The 16,889-nt window shown below is 41.0% G+C and overlaps 1 protein-coding gene across 1 annotated transcript in view; it reads right to left on the bottom strand.

Annotated features, from left to right (window-relative positions):
- MYO3B (myosin IIIB) overlaps positions 1–16,889 on the bottom strand; it is a gene marked incomplete at both ends in the record, with an annotated part of 388,194 nt that overhangs the window by 62,734 nt on the left and 308,571 nt on the right. The gene's annotated exons all lie outside the window — the stretch shown is intronic.

The following is a 16,889-nucleotide window of genomic DNA, read 5'->3' as shown; positions in this document are numbered from 1 at the left end:
GGGCTCCAGACATTTCGGTTGGATATTAAAGGAAAGGGAGACCTAGAGAATTAAAATACTCAAGAAAAACTGCAGCAGAACCTTAGGCTAATATGATAATAAAACCAATTCTCCTATGCTATCATAAATGCATTTATATAATGTAATATAATTTTAATAGTTATATATTATTCCACAATATAGCGGTATCAAATTTATTTAGTTCTCTTAACTTTTTCTAGACTTTTTAAAAGGCAGATTATGAGTAAATTATTGGGATAAAGGATCTGACCATTTTTAAAAGTCCCTCAATATACACTGCAAAATATTTCTGCACAAAAATTGTTCCTTTATACTTCTACCAGCATGCTAACCAAGTGTGTCTTTTCCATTTCTCCCATTTCTAGACTCTGCCAGAAATAGTTTCATTTTGTTTGGACAAACTGTTTCAAAGACACACTTGAAAATCTGCCTTAGAATTTTATAGCCATCTCTTATAAGTGGCCTTTCTCTTTACTGCAGGCCTTGGTATTCCATGAAGAAAGATCGGAGGCTAAATCTGATCATTCAGGAGGGAATATTTGATTCATATGACTTGAAAATTCCCCAGATCAGAAACCAGCATGAAACTATGTCCTTTGAAACTATGTCCTTAGCATATGCACCTGAGATGATTAAATTCTGTCTTGGGTAGACAATATTAGTGTCTACTCAACACTCATTATTTCTTGCTTCTTTCCCAATAGAACACTTATATCATAGGGGCAACAACATGATCAACTTAAATGTTTTTTTTTAGGTTCTCCTGCAGATAAAGGAGGGCCATGAGATGTAAACAGAAGGCACTGCATAGGGCCTCTAGGAAAATCCTTTTAGTCCTTTCACAAAGAATGCAGCCACGATGGCTGGAGCTCCAGCAGCCATCTTGAGACCATGAAAAAAAAGCCAAGAGAATTGCAGAGGCTTGGCCTTGCCTGACATTCTTGATATCCTGAATCAATACCAAAAACTGCCTACCCTCTGGAGTTCTGGTGGCATGAGGAAAATGAACATTTATCTACTGAAGTCACTGTGTTCCAGTGTCTCTTATTTAAGCAGAGAACAATCCCTGACTAAGGCACTATTTTAAAAAATATATTCCAAAGAAGTATCTTTCATCTCTGTGAAAGAGAATGTGAATTTTTTATTAGGAACTGAAGTTATATTGGATCCTTTTAAATGGTGTAGCATTTCTTCCCAGTAGATCCATTCTCCCCCTATTTCTACCATGTTCTCTGACCCAAAAGCTGACCTATATGGAGGACTCTGGCTTCCCAGTGGCTTGGCCAATGAAGAGCCCTAGCAGGACATCAGAAGGAAGGAAGAAGGTGAGGAAAGAGAAATAAAACACTCTCTCTTATTTCACAGCTTCCTTCCTGTGTGGTTGTCTTGTGTTGACTGTGTTCTTGACTGAAGGTCATCTCTCTTCTCAAGGCCCTTCTACTCACATGGATCTTTCCTTCTGGGTTCCAGATGCCATGACCTTTCCTTGTCTTTTAGGTGTATGTGCTAACTGCTCCACTCTCATTAGCCCCCAGGGTACCATACTATCCTTACTATCCTTTATAGTTTCCTTATATCCTGCCCATAACCTTTTAAAATAATCCCTTTATTAAGCAAAACCCAATCTATCCTAATTTGAGTGTGCAATCTACTTCCTCCTGGGATTCTGTCTGATATATTTCTTGAACTTACTTACATAGAATCTTGTAAGTTTAGGGAATTCAGGCATGACTTGGTCCAACCTACTCATTTTTTAGTGATGGCTAACTGACTGCCTAAAACCAAGTCAAATACCTCATCTCTAGACATTCAGTCAAGTTTGTTTTGGTTATTTGGGGGTTTTATGAGGCTTTGTTATTGTTTTATCTGTATCTTGATTCTTCCTAAATTCTATCTAGTTATAATTCAGCCTTCAATGAAAGAAAAAAACCAAGCACGATTTTAAAACTCTTAAAATACAACATATGAGATTTCTGGGACCGTTAATACTTTTATAAAATTAGTGGCCTATGAAGTCAAAATAGGGTAACATCTAAGTTCAGATTGATATTAATGAGAAGCAGGAAGTAACTGCTTTCAAGGAGAGCAAAAATACTAATGTATGCTGTGCATCAAGTATCTGAGCATTTACAAGTGGCTCAGAAAATATTAGCCCCACTTTGCAGGGAATTCAAAGTAAAATGATTTTATCTCAATCTTTATGTTCCATCTTTCAGTCCAGAATTCTACTAAGAATTCTCCTTCTCTCTCTATTAAGTATGGAAAATTGAGCAATAGCTAAGTAATATATTCTTTTAAAGATTTTTTTTTGATATGGACCATTTTTAAAGTCTTTATTGAATTTGTTACAATATTGCTTCTGTTTCATGTTTTGTTTTTTTGGCCAGGAGGCATGTGGGAGCTTACCTCCCTGACCAGGGATCGAACCTGCACCCCCTGCATTGGAAGGCAAAGTCTTAACCACTGGACCGCTAGGGAAGTCCCCTAAGTAATATTTTTTAATTAAAAAAAGAGTTAAGGTGGGCTTCCCTGGTGGCGCAGTGGTTGAGAATCTGCCTGCTAATGCAGGGGACACGGGTTTGAGCCCTGGTCTGGGAGGATCCCACATGCCGCGGAGCAACTAGGCCCGTGAGCCACAACTACTGAGCCTGCGTGTCTGGAGCCTGTGCTCCCCAACAAGAGAGGCTGCGATAGTGAGAGGCCCGTGCACCGTGATGAAGAGTGGCCCCACTTGCCACAACTAGAGAAAGCCCTCGCACAGAAATGAAGACCTAACACAGCAAAAATAAATAAATAAATTCCTAAACTCCTACCCCCAACATCTTAAAAAGAAAAAAAAAAGAGTTAAGGTGATGGAGAAATAAACAGAGCTCAATGTTTTAGTCTTTTAGAGAATTCTGAGGTTTAAAATTTTTTTTTAAAGGGATCAGTTGTTTTGTTTTGTTCTGTTTTATTTTAATGAAGAAGGAAAATACTATAGCAACCTACCTTGGCATTTTTGAGAACTACACCCCTATCTTTTTTGGATTGCATGCATGTCTTCTAGACCCAAGGCCTGAGATCCTGGCACAAAAATTTCCTAATGTGGCCATAGCTTTTAAGGGTTATTTGATGAATTATACTGTCAAAGGCCCCAAAGAGAAGTCTCACTGAGAAACCTATGACAATCTACAAATATTTGAAGAACTACCACGTGGAAAAGGAAGTAGCCATTTTTTTTTTAAATTGTTCTGTTACTGCGAAGCAAGAAGAAAAGCACTTCTATCAAGCTTTCTAACCATAAAATTGATAAATCTTCAAAATTAGTCAGCTACTCTCACTGGTATAGAGATTCTTAATGTGTGATGTAGACCCTTATGGAACCATGAAGATGTTCAGGAAGTCCTTGACATTATGCGCAAAATGGTGCAGTTGTGCATTTGTCCATTTTTCTGGGTTTAGGGGGCGTGGATTACATCAGCTTCTCAAGGGGGCTCAGGATATAAAAAAGTCTGCAAAAGAATGCATGAAATCAGCCTGCATGACCATTTGTCAGGAGTGCTAGAGAGAAGATAATCACTCTAAGGTCAATATTTATAATTCAGTGGTTACAGATAATGTAAGCAAAACTTTTATGCAGTGTGTGTTCAATCCTCTAATCATTCAGCAATTATTTACAGGTTGTTCATCAAATAATTTGCTCAGCGTGGTGGGTTGGAGGGAGCATCTATTTTAACTCCCCCTTTATGGGGAGAGATAATGTGATGTACTTTTTGCCAGTGCTTTCCCACAGTGCTCCGCAGAAACTGCTACATGAAGTGGAGGCTCCATTAATAAGCTGAGTAAGGGGATGCAGTCTAGAACAAAGAATGGCAGCCCACAACACATGAGAAGGGCCTGGACCCCAGACGGCAGCCCAAGTTGAAGATCAGAGGGCAGAGTGCAAGTGTGAGGCTGTGAGCTGGACTGCTCTGGGTGTGGATAAATATAGCAGTGAACGGCAAACAGAACGGACACTTTGTAATTTGACCCTTGGAGATTTGGAGTGGATCCTTGGATGCTCTGTCCCCCACCCATACCCCAAACATTCAGACCCTGGGTAATAAGTTAGCATGCAAACTGTCCTTTTGGAGGACATCTCAGTTAAGAGCTGAAACAAGCTTAGAGCTCTTTGCACTTATCTGATTTCTGCACAAATGCAGAGTTTGGCATTTAAAGTTGGTGTGTGCCCACTGGGAGAGCCCAGCCATTGTGTGCTGGCATCAAAACTTCTCCTTTGAAATTAGGATAGTGTGTAAACTCATCCCTTAAGAGCTTTGTAGATCTCTTGCATTTGTTTCTGGGGCCTGTTTGAATTTGTTCTTTAAAAGAGGCTGCTTAGAGAAAATTCCCGGCACCAGTGTAATGAAAAGGGATATCATTAATTTCTTCCTTTAAAAAGGAAGTGTTCCTTTGGGACCACTGATCTTTGTGTATATTAGGTCAGACAAACCCAGCCTAGTGTCTGGGTAGACTGGTTGTTCTAACTACCGACCGCCAAGCAGGCTTAACAGACCCTCTGCACAGCAGAGAAAGGAAATGGGGCTCTGAGTCGGTGGGAGCTCTAAATAGTCCTTATACCATTTAGGTGGATTACTGAAACATGACTCCTTCCCATTATACAAATTGCCACAGAAAATACCAACAAATTAGTCCCACGCTTTTTAAATGTGGTGAAGTTCCAAGGTGATAAACTCTTAGGACTCGTGGTGGCATCGAGAAAAAAACAAATGCAGTTTCTAGAAATCTTAGCACACTCCATAAGACTTGACAATTTGAATAGAAGGAAGGAAGGAGTTGTTAACTTGAAAATTAAGTGCTTTCAGAAGTGATTCTCATTTCAGGAGGGAGAAATGGCAGCAGCAGCAGCTAAACATTTATTAGGTGCTTTACATATGCCAGGCTCTATTCTCATGCATTAAGCCCATAATCTGGCATCTTATTTTTGAAGGACAAAGTTCTGACCCAGAGTTCCCTCAAAGCTGCCAGAGTGTCTTCAACACACACACACACACACACACACACACATCCTAGGAACACAGATCACAGAGCAGGAAAGTTCAGTGTAATAAAAGGCTTAAGTACTAGCAAAGCAGTGGAAATATGGGCAAAATGTGGGAGTGGACAGGTTTGGGGTGGTGGGCAGAGCTCAGGAAGGCTTTGGTTTAGGATAGAGTACAGTGACTTGCAGGTGATCAGGAGATCGCTGTGGATTGTTCTGAGTTGGGAGAAAATCTGTGGACTCATTTAATATCAATTGTTTATCTTGAACTTCTCCCTCCTGTCATTATCCCAACTTCATATTCACAGTTTTATAAAAAATGTATCTGTTCCCTTTTTTAAATCACAAGTAATTTTAATCTAAATCCAGCAGCAGTCTGAGCTAAACAAAACACTTACACCTAATGCCAATAATCCCCCAGGCATGGCTTTATGTTCCTTATTTTGCCTTCCTGCCTTTGAGCCTAATCAGGATAGAGCCCATGACGTCCTAAACTCTGGCCAGGAACAAACCGTCAAATAACTTGAGTGTAATGTAGCAGACTTCAGAGTCTACAACTGAACATACAGCTAAGTGTTCAGCCCCTTGAGGTTTCTATTTTTCTCTGTTCCTCTGAAGAGCAAAGAGGAAAATACATTTAAGAGGCTAAAATGGCCATCCAAAGTACCATCAAGAATGATCTGGGGGCTTCCCTGGTGGCGCAGTGGTTGAGAGTCCGCCTGCCGATGCAGGGGACATGGGTTCGTGCCCCAGTCCGGGAGGATCCCACATGCCGCAGAACGGCTGGGCCCGTGAGCCATGGCCGCTGAGCCTGCGCATCCGGAGCCTGTGCTCCGCAACGGGAGAGGCCACAACAGTGAGAGGCCGGCGTACCGCAAAAAAAAAAAGAATGATCTGGGCCCTAAGAGCTGGTCCAGAGGCATCACTTCCTTGATTTCTCCCTAGAACACAGCTTTGGGCTGGGTTCTAGCTCTGGGTTGACCAACTGGGACTCAGTTTTCTCATCTGTAAAATGAGACGGTTGAGCAAAAGGATCTCAACCAGATGCCCAGCGACACAAGAATGGATTCATAAAATGGGATACTGTACAGCATTGAAAACAAACACGTTAATCTTAAAATATTATGTTAAGAAAAAAAGAAGAAGTAAAAGCTAGAAACCAAAGAATATATACTGTGTGATTCCAGTTATACAAAGCTGAAAAGCAGGCCAAATGAAACTATGATATTTAGGATGCATACTTAGGGGTGACCTCTAGGGAGGAGGAGGACAGTCAGCATCAGGAAAGGGTAGCAGAAGGCTCTGAGGTGCTGCAAGTTCTCTCTTCTGATCTCAGCTGTAATTGTGCAGGGACTTTATAATAATTCATTATGCTGTCCATCTCTTTTTTAAACCTTTTTTTTTTCTGTCAGCATGTTACATTTCAGAATTTAAAACTAGGCTAAAAACAAAACAACCACAATCTGATATCTCTCATGTGTGAGCTTTTCCTGGTGTGAAGAGGGAACAGGCAGAGGGCCAGAAACATCTTTCACTCTTTGCCTGGCTGGTTCTTGATTCCCCTTCAGTTCTCAGCTTTGGTGTCAGTCCACTGACCCTTCTCTGCTCCCATGAGACCACGAAGGTATCCCTGTCATAGAACAACTCCAGGGGTCACCCAAGGCTCGATCTTACTAACACCCTGGCTGAAGGAGATTTGATTTTAGGTTTACTTATCCATTTCTCCCTAGGACTGTAAACCCACAGGGCAAGCCTGGATCTTGCTGCATTATATACCACCAGCACCCAATATAGCACCCACCACTTAATAACTGCTCAGTAAACATCAGCTGATTGAGTACCTGAATGAATGGGTAATAAAGGTACATTTCACTCTCTCCCAGCCCTCTTTGAACTTAAACCGACAATTTCTCTCTTGCTAAGTACAGTTTTTACTGGAAGCAGACAACCCCAGAATCGTCCTGGTCATTCTAGGAGTTCTAGTTACTTAAAAGAGAGTCAAATAAAAATGAAAACAGAGAAAAATCTTACCATGGTTCTACAAACAGTTGTAAAACCACAGTGTTTTCCCCCTCATTTAATTTTGGACTATGTCTCTCTTGCCTCCCTATAACACTTAGACTTGATTACATTTAATTTAGGGAACACACTCATGTCACGGTCCTCAAATATTCAATTACTGAACAACCAACCACTTTGTTCCTCTCAGGCTGTTTCCTTTTCTGGGAAAGGGAGTGGGTACTATACTAAGATGAGAGCCAGGTTTATTTAAAAACACTTTTCTCCCTGATTATATACATAAAAAATTCATTACTGCTCCACAAAACACACTGTTAAGAGAATGAAAAGACAAGCCCCAGACTGGGAGAAATATTTGCAAAACACATATCTCACACAGGATCGGTATCAGAAATATGCAAAGAACTCTTAAACCCTCCAAATAAGAAAACGAACAACACAACTTAAAAACAGGCAAAAGATGTGAACAGACACTTCACCAAAGAAGTTATACAGATAGCAAATAAGCATATGAAAATATGCTCCACATCAGGGAAATACAAATTAAAACCACAATGAGGTACCACTGCACACCTATTAAAATGGCAAAAAGCCAGAACACTGACGACACCAAATGCTGGCGAGGATGAGGAACAACAGGAACTCTCGTTCATTGCTGGTGGGAATGCAAAATGGTGTAGTCATTTTGGAAGACAGTTGGGCAGTTTCTTATAAAACTAAACAGGTACTCTTATCATATTATCTAGCAATCACACGTTTTGGTATTTACCCAAAGGAGTCGAAAACCTATGTCCACACAAAAAAGTTTATAACAGCTTTATTCATAATTGCCAAAACTTGGAAGCAACCAAGATGTCCTTCAGTAGGTGAATTGGTGAACAAATTGTGGTACGTCCATATAATAGATTGTTTTCAGCAATTAAAAAGAAATAAACTATCAAACCATGTAAAGACATGGAGGAATCTAAAACGCATATTGCTAATGGAAAGAAGTCAATCTGAAAAGGCTATATACTGATGTATAATATGTGTGATTCCAACTTCATGACATTCTGGAAATGGCAAAACTATGAAGACAGTAAAAAAAAAAAAAAAAATAGAAATCAGTGGTTGCCAGGAGCCTAAGGAAAAAGAGGAAGGGATGAACAGGTGGAGCACAGGGGATTGTTAGGCAAATAAAACTATTCTGTCTGACACTGCAATGATGGATACATGTCATTACATATTTGTCAAAACTCACAGACTGTACGACACAAGAGTGAACCTTAATGTGAATTGTGGACCTTGTTAATAATAATAGATCAATATTGGCTCATCATTGTGAACAAACAAGCCACACTAATGCAAGATATTAATAATAGGGGAAACTGGGGGGAGAGGGAGAGGTAAGGGAGTGTATGGGAACTCAATACTTTGCGCTCAGTTTTTCTAAAAACCCAAAACTATTAAAGAACAGTATTAATTAAAAAAAAAACTCAAAAAATTTATTACTCCCAATCTTGGAAAACAAATAAAAGTAAAAAAGAAAAATCACTCCATGCCTACTACACAACTATGTTTCATTTTAAAGTTGAAAAGAATCCTTTAAAATGAAAGAAATGAGGCAGCCAAGGTTAACAGTGAATTTGTGCAGTTTCAAATACATCGAGTAAGAAAAGAATGTAAAAATAAAATTCCTCTCGGCACGTTTTACAGCCATGCCATCAACGTCCAATTCTGAAAGCCAAGCACCCTAACTTGACTCACACATGCCCCCACCCCTGCCCTGCGTTGTTTGGCAGCTACGCTCCTGACATCCTGGGTCAATGCCAGAACCTAACTGGGCATCAGCAAAGAGGGCATCCTGACCTAATGCACTCAGGAAAGCACCTTAAAAGTTTCTGCTGAACCCTCCTCAGAAATGTTTGCAGTAACAATCTAAGCAGAAATAATGTCCCCAAACTATCCAACTTTGTAACAGGCTTTAATGAGCTGCAAGAATGAGAAAAGGCTGTCACAAGGCTGTCCCTGAGGTATGTGACCTTAAGAATTGTGGCTGACAAATGACCTCATGGCTTCTACCTACCAGCCCTCACAGTGGCAGCCACTTTCCCCTCCAGCCTCAACTCCTCCCGTGGAGTCCAAATCTCACTGACTCAGCTGGCTGAGGGGTGGATGCAGTGCTGACCTATGTGGACCGCATCCCTTCTTCCTTATCCTCCACACCCCCAAATTTCAGGGAAAATGCTTTGCCAAAAGGAATCTTTGCCTCTTGGTAGGTACCGTATATGGTTCCTGTAGAAAGCCACAATTTTGCACAGAAGCCTCAGCTGGCGTAAACGGCCATGACTGCAATCGACGACCCAAGCGCTCTGCATTCTCCAAAATTACAAAATTAAGCAAGACATGGACAAGGTCTAGTAAAATGAGGAAGGTCTTTTAAACAGAATAGGGAAGGTGTGTGATTAATATAAATGGGGCTATAGGTTAGAAATTAAATTTGGGATCAGGAGAACTATAGTCTCTCCTCTTTCTCCTTCCATTCCTCTGCCCTCATGCCTTCAAGCCTCAAACCATGCATTCCTTATGTTGGCCTTGCCTAAATTCTTTTGCAAAAAGCCAGGACACAAACGCTATGGCAACGACATACATATTAGAGGTACAAGCAAATATTCAGATCTGGTAGTGTTTTGAGCACTTTTGCCTTGCGGGAGGCTAGCAGAGGCAGTAGAGTTTATAAAATAGAAATATCTTTTAAAGGCAGTAATTTCTAATAATTTTAGAAATTGAGACACTTTTAAAAGTCTGGAACACTCCCCTCTTCCTCCTCTATAGCAAAGTTACAAGTAAATGAAACTTTGTTCTTGACAACTTCCTGAGAATTTAATGAGACCACTTGAGATAAATGTGGACACATATGTCACCAAACCTGCTTTGGAAAATAACAGCTGCAAAGACCCAGCCATTAGAATTGCATTTGTCTCTTAAGTGTCTTACTTCACTGCCAGGGCTGTGTTTGGCATACAGTAGGTGCTTGGTAAGTGTCTGTTAAGTGAAAGAATAGAAAGCCATATATATAAAGTTCACTTTTTCTGATTCAATATAGTATCATAGAGATAGGGGATGTGGTTCTCAAAGGGCAGTTCCCCAACGAGCAGCACCACATCACCTGGAAACATGATAGAAATACAAATCCCCCCTCTCCCATACCCCACCCAAAATCGGAAACTATGGAATGGGCCGGCAACTTGTGTCTTCACAAGTGCTCTGGGTGACACTGACATTTACTGAAGGTTGAGAATCACCGGCCTAAAAATGCTCCTTTAACAAAGAGGTGTATTTCTCCACCCCCCGCACTAAAGGTAAGAACTCTAGGCCTGTAGTTCTTTTACCATCTCACTGAGAAAAGTCCTGAGACCGAGGCTTCACGATGAGGGTTTATGGTGAATTCCGTGGTACCCAGGCAAGAAGAAAAGAGGGATCAGCCATATGGGAGCCAAGAAGAGCAGGGATTCGAAACACCAGAGATGACCCATATGTGAGGGCACAAGAGTGGCCTCTAAGCCTTGTGTGTGGCTTCCTGCCATGGCATTGGGCGCGGGACAGGGAGGCCCAGTAGCCTTGCCTCCATAGGGTCTGGCTTCCATGTGCTTTCCTGACAGGGATTATGTTGCCTTTGAGTCTCTGTTGTAGGAACACGCTCTCCCTGTCAAATGGGCGACATCTGAGCCCTTTATGATCACAGTGGCTGTGGTTTGGCAAGTTGCTTGTATCCCCTTCCAAACACAGGCAGCAGTGCGAGGTGATTCTGTAGCACAGATCCAAGGCTCAGTCTTGCCTGATACAGTGATCTAGTTAAAAAAATTAGTTCTCGGCCCAATCAAGTTCAACTTCCAGTATTATTATAGGATGACCAACTTGTCCCAGTTTGCCTGGAACAGTTCCGAAAATCCACATCTTGGAAAACCTTCGGTCCTGGGAAAACTGAGATGTTTGGCCACCCTAAGGATTAAGAGTTCCAAGGATAAAATACAGACCAAGTTTGCTTTCTGATAGCTGAACTTCTGCCAAGATCAACAAAATTTAGTGATGAGCAGTGAGGAAGGTATAGGCAAATAACAAAGTAGATGGCATTAGAGAAGTGGGTAAAAGAAAGGGTGTGTGATTTGCTCAGCGAATCTGAAGAAAGATCTGAAACCAGATCACTAAAGCCCCAAATTAGACGCTCTGGCAGGGGCAGGGGGCTCCACCACACCCTGACACTGCACGCTGCCACTGGGACCCCCTTGGGAGGCTGGTACAATACCTCCTGCTCCCCAGCTCCCTAAAAATGTACTAGGCGCCATCTTTAAAAAGCCATGTAGTTAAAGTTACTCTTAGCAAATGCAATGACTTTTTGACCTTCAAAAAAAATACAAATAATTTATACTACCTGTAGACGGGAAGATAACCAAGGGCAGGACTACCTCATGTAGGTGAGGTATCACAGGAAACCCAGGGGCAGGCAATGACGGTCCTTGAACAAGCAGGTCACAAACTTAAACTAAACTTGTGTATGTCACACTAAGAAAATACAGGTAAAGCACCTAGCATGTGCCCAAAGTCAATACTTACTACATCTCTGGCAGTTCCCTTTCTTTCATTCATTGGGATCTCCTCACATCTCCCACTCAGATCCCTTTTTTTAATTGATAAAATGCAGGGAAAAAAATGCTTAAAACCTGTTTTTTTTTAGGCCACAACCAAGGAGAAAAAGAGAGAAGGTGGAAGGAAAGTATGTTACAAAAAATGAGCACATTAACAATAGCAGGAAACACCAGCTTAGTGTTGAGAGAGAAGGAAGTTAAAATAATTAGGCACATTAAGTAAAAATCATAATGGCTGAGGGTCATTTAATGCACGGGTAGGTGGTCCCATTTCACAATGGTCTCCAAGGATCTCTGCATTACAGCCAGTGTGACAACTGTTGTTAATAATCATGTCCCGAGACACTGAGAATAAGGAGAACTGTTCAGTACACTTAATATGAAAACGAGTTGTAGGTTTTAGAAAGTTTCAGCTGCCTGGAAACTGTAACTTACATAGAATATCTCATACATTGATAGTGTCTGTAGTCTATCCTCAACCCAGTCGCTCCCAATTCACTGAGTTTATACCCTTGCTACTCAAAATGTGGACAATGTCAGCAACACCTGGAAGCTCCTTAGCACTGAGGAATCTCAGGAGCCACCCAGACCTGCTGAATCAGAACCTTCATTTTAATCAGATCCCCAGGGTGTCTGTTAGGACCTGCATCAGCTGGCTTCTCACCCCCTATGATACTCTTCCTTGCTCTCAGCTCCAATCACCGGGGCTCCTTTCTACTCTTCACATTTTCCACGCACGCTCTCTCCTCAGGGCATCTGCCTCGGCTGTTTCCTTTGCCTGTAATGCTCTTCTCTTAGATATCCACATGGCTAATTAGCTCACCACCTTCAAGTCTTCTCAGTGCAGCCCACCCTGACCACCCTATTAAAAGTAAACCGTCCTCCACACTTTGGCCACGCCCAATCTCTCTTGCTGTATTTTCTCCCCTATAATACTTTGCCTTTCTAACATCCCATACAACTGACTCATGGATTATGCTTATTGTTTATTGTCCCTCTGCTAAAATGTAGCATCATGAGGACAGGACTTTTTGACCGTGTCGTTCCCTGATGTATCACACATGCCCGGAACAGTGCTACTGAAGTGTGGTCTGCAGGCTGACTCTTGCTACTGGTCCCAACTATCAATAGATCACTAAAGAAATTTAGAGTAATTTAAGTTAGAGCAAGAAATTTTGAAAAGTTTAGATCAATTTGATACGGACACCACACCTACATGTGTGATTATTTACCTAGTAATTCATTTTTACTATATTTCACAAAAGTATCAGACTGTGCACATTGGAAATTAAAACACCCAACCCAAAACGGGTCTTTTAAAACTGTTTTGAGAGGCACTGGCCCAGGAAAGTTCCTGGCACTTAGTAAGTGTTAATAAATATTTGCTGAATAAATAAATAGAAGAACAGATGGTTAAAGAATAAATTTTTGGGCTTCCCTGGTGGCGCAGTGGTTAAGAATCTGCCTGCCAATGCAGGGAACAAGGGTTCAAGCCCTGGTCCGGGAAGATCCCACATGCCGCGGAGCAGCTAAGCCTGTGCACCACAACTACTGAGCCTGCGCTCTAGTGCCTGCGAATCACTACTACTGAAGCCTGCAAGCCTAGAAGCCTGTCCTCTACAAGAGAAGCCACCGCAATGAGAAGCCCATGCACCGCAACAAAGAGTAGCCCCCGCTCACCGCGACTAGAGAAAGCCCGCGCGCAGCAAGGAAGACCCAACGCAGCCAAAAATAAATAAATAAAATAAATTTAAAAATTTTAAAAAAGAGAAAATTTTTACATAGTAAAGCCAGATCAGGTCTGTATATATGCCTGTGAGTACAATTAAATAATTTCTGCTTGGATCAGTGGCAAAGTGATTTGTACTATGAACTTCCTGGATATACTGTGCTTTCCTCTCTCGTGTGAGGAATGAGTTGATCTCAAATGGATCAGTTAAGGACCTTCCTGAGATTCTCTGAGGGGCAGAAGACAGCTTTTGTCCAAGCCCCACATCTGCACTCTTTCGCCTGCCTGCTCTAAGCAGAGATGGCCTGATTAAGCAACTTTGGATTTACTCCCTGCCTCCCCCCACCCCCATATCCCCCAGACCCCTTTATGAAACAGTGAAGTTAGCACTCACGGCCAGAGAGAAGGCAAAATCGTTGGATGTTGGTGTTTTCTTAAAACTGAAAAGGTCATAATATTCTCAGGCTTTCATAGAAACATGGATTGAAATAACGGGTCATTTAAGGCAAAGAATTAAATATAAAGGTACAACTGGCTAAAATGTCTCTTGCAGAATAAATATACTCTTAGTTTTGCAGCTTATCACCTTGAAAACATAAACAAAACTGGAAAACTTTTGTTGTTCAATCCATCTTTGTTGCCTTCTAAGGTCAGGAGGAATCTGATTTATAAATGCTTTTTCCTGCCCAAGCCTTCCTTCCCTCTCCCCCTGCTCAGAACAACAACAGCAACAAAATGAAACGACTTGGATCTTTTTAACTTGTTCCACCGGTATGCTCTACCTATTTGGGGGTGTCTAAAAGATCTTTTATTTTGTTCCAGGATTATTAAAAATACGGTTTAAAACTTTCTCTGACTCATTTACTCAAGAGTTTCATTTCATTCTTGCTTCCACTATATTTCATCACAGCTTTGGATGCTCAAGAATTCAATTTGGGAACCTAGGCTAGGTTGCGAGGAGAGAATTCAGAAATGAAAAGATAGGACCCCAGAGAGTTTAAAATCTAGTAGATGCATAAAAATAACTGTAGGGCTTCCCTGGTGGCGCAGTGGTTGAGAGTCTGCCTGCTGATGCAGGGGACGCGGATTCGTGCCCCGGTCCGGGAAGATCCCACATGCCACGGAGCGGCTGGGCCCGTGAGCCATGGCCGCTGAGCCTGCGTGTCCGGAGCCTGTGCTCCGCAACGGGAGAGGCCACAACAATGAGAGGCCCGCGTACCGCAAACAAACAAACAAAACAAAACAAAAAAACTGTAATACAAGGCAGAATGCAGTAAGTACTAAAGGAAAGTCAAAGGGCTCAGAGGAAGCCATTGTGGACTCTGAAGAACGGAGAGGACTCAGAATGAACAGTAAAGGAGGACAGGTGGGGCACAGGGAGCAGTATGAACAAAATCACAAAGGAGAGGAAGAACACACTGGGCATGCGTGAAGGATAGAGAGTAGTTTGGATATTCTGAAGCACAGAATAAGGGAGCGAGATCAGCAGACAATAGAGCTAGAAAGGAAGATTAGGACCAGAACAGAGACAGCCTTGTATGTCATGCCAAGAAGTTTAGAGATGATGCTGGAACAATGGGGAGCCACTGATGATTATAGTGGAAGAGAATGTTATGATCAGGGTATGCTTTAGAAAAGCTCCTCAGGTACCTACGCATGAGGGAAGTTGAAGGAGGAAAAGAATGGAAGCAGGAAGACCACTTAGGATACTGTTTACAAGAGTTTAAGGAGAAGTCATGGTAGTGGTGGCAGACCCAACAGAAAACCATCTAGATTGGAAGGAAGGAGCAACTGTGACAGGAAAGTGCATATGAACCATTTACAGCAAATCAGATGTGAAACTTATTAAAAAGTTTGACTTCTGGGGATACTTTTCTAAAGAGAGGGAAAGATGATTATAATCCAACAAGTCTCTTTAGTAGTTAATTAAAAATGCAATATATTTTTACTCCTCCTAAACTATACCACCAAAACTTAATGCCTTACAGTAAGAACTTTATTTCTCTACCCATTTTTTATACTTAATTTGCATTTATATAGTATCAGTAGCAGTAAATACCACTGTAGCATCTGACACAATAATGTACCCTTACTCTGAACCAGACACCATGCTGTGCCCTTTACTCCTACTAGCTTATTTAATCCTCAGTACAACCCTTTGGCTAGGAACTACCATTTCCCTATTTTACATGTGTAGTTATTGAGGTAAGGAGTTGTTACATAGCTTTATTAACACTACACAAGAAAGCAGAGATTTGAATCCAGGCAGGTCTGACTCCAGAATCTGTGCCTTTGGCTACTCAACCATGCTTTAAAATTTTCTTTTTACTTGTATTTTAAAGTAGAATGCTAAAAGAGAACAAAGACCCGATGGGACACATGGAAAACAAATAGCAAGATGATAGATATAAACCAAAATATATCAACAATCTCATTAGATGTAAATGGTCTAAATATCCCAATTAAAAGGTAGAAATTGTCTGTTTGGATAGAGAAAAATGCCATCCAAATTCATGCATAATGGATTCTGTTCCACCCACGATCTTTTTCCTTGATTTTCTTTTTTGCACTACTCCTACCCGTACCTCATGTGGCCTTATTCCTAAACACTATCTGGCTGTGGGGAAATTAGTCCATTGGACAGTTTTATCATTTTTGGCATATTCATTTAAAAGGTTCTGCTGTAATACATTAATCCTCTCTCATCTCTCTTGAAGAGTTTGCTTTGTATGAACTGAAGGTCCTAACACATTTATTACGCATTTCCCACTTCATATTGTACTACTTTGCCACTGAAAAACAGACTAAGAAGAAAATTTGAGAAACCTAAGAAACTACTGCATATTTCAGAAAAATAAATGAGGTCGACAGTAAGTGTAGTATTAGTATTTTAAGTTGAAAAGATTTTTTCCTTTGGAATGAATCCACCTTGTGCTTAGTATTTCCTGGTTCATAAATATTTCTTATGATCATGCTTCTATTTTATCTTCCAGAAGTATTGATTATAGCCATACATATGGCCCCAAACTGACTTTTTACCATATTCTGTAGCGAATAATTTAGAAAAGGGGCCAAAAATTCTATTTTCCATAAAAGTGTGGCAAGATGTCTACATTCTTGCTGAAAGAACAGCCGTGTTGCCAAAAGGGCAGAACTTCTCTCTAAATCCATAGTCTTTACCAAGCCCTAGATTTTGACCCTGAACTGTCTGCTCCACTGAAAGCTGGTCAATTATTTATCTTTCCTTTAAGAAAATAAAGTTTTTTAAACATATGGAATGCTTCACAAATTTGCGTGTCATCCTTGCGCAGGGGCCACGCTAATCTTCTCTGTACTGTTCCAATTTTAGTATATGTGCTGCCTAAGCGAGCACTAGAAAATAAACTTTTAAAGCGGTTTCCTAATTTGAGGTTCTTACAAGTAAAGGGAAAAGTATGGCCTTTGATATTCATTTTCTTCCTTCAAAAAAGTAAAC

Source organism: Leucopleurus acutus, assembly GCF_964270905.1.
Source record: "Leucopleurus acutus genome assembly, chromosome: 6".
Lineage (NCBI taxonomy): Eukaryota > Metazoa > Chordata > Mammalia > Artiodactyla > Delphinidae > Leucopleurus > Leucopleurus acutus.
This window is presented reverse-complemented; position numbering and strand designations above follow the sequence as displayed.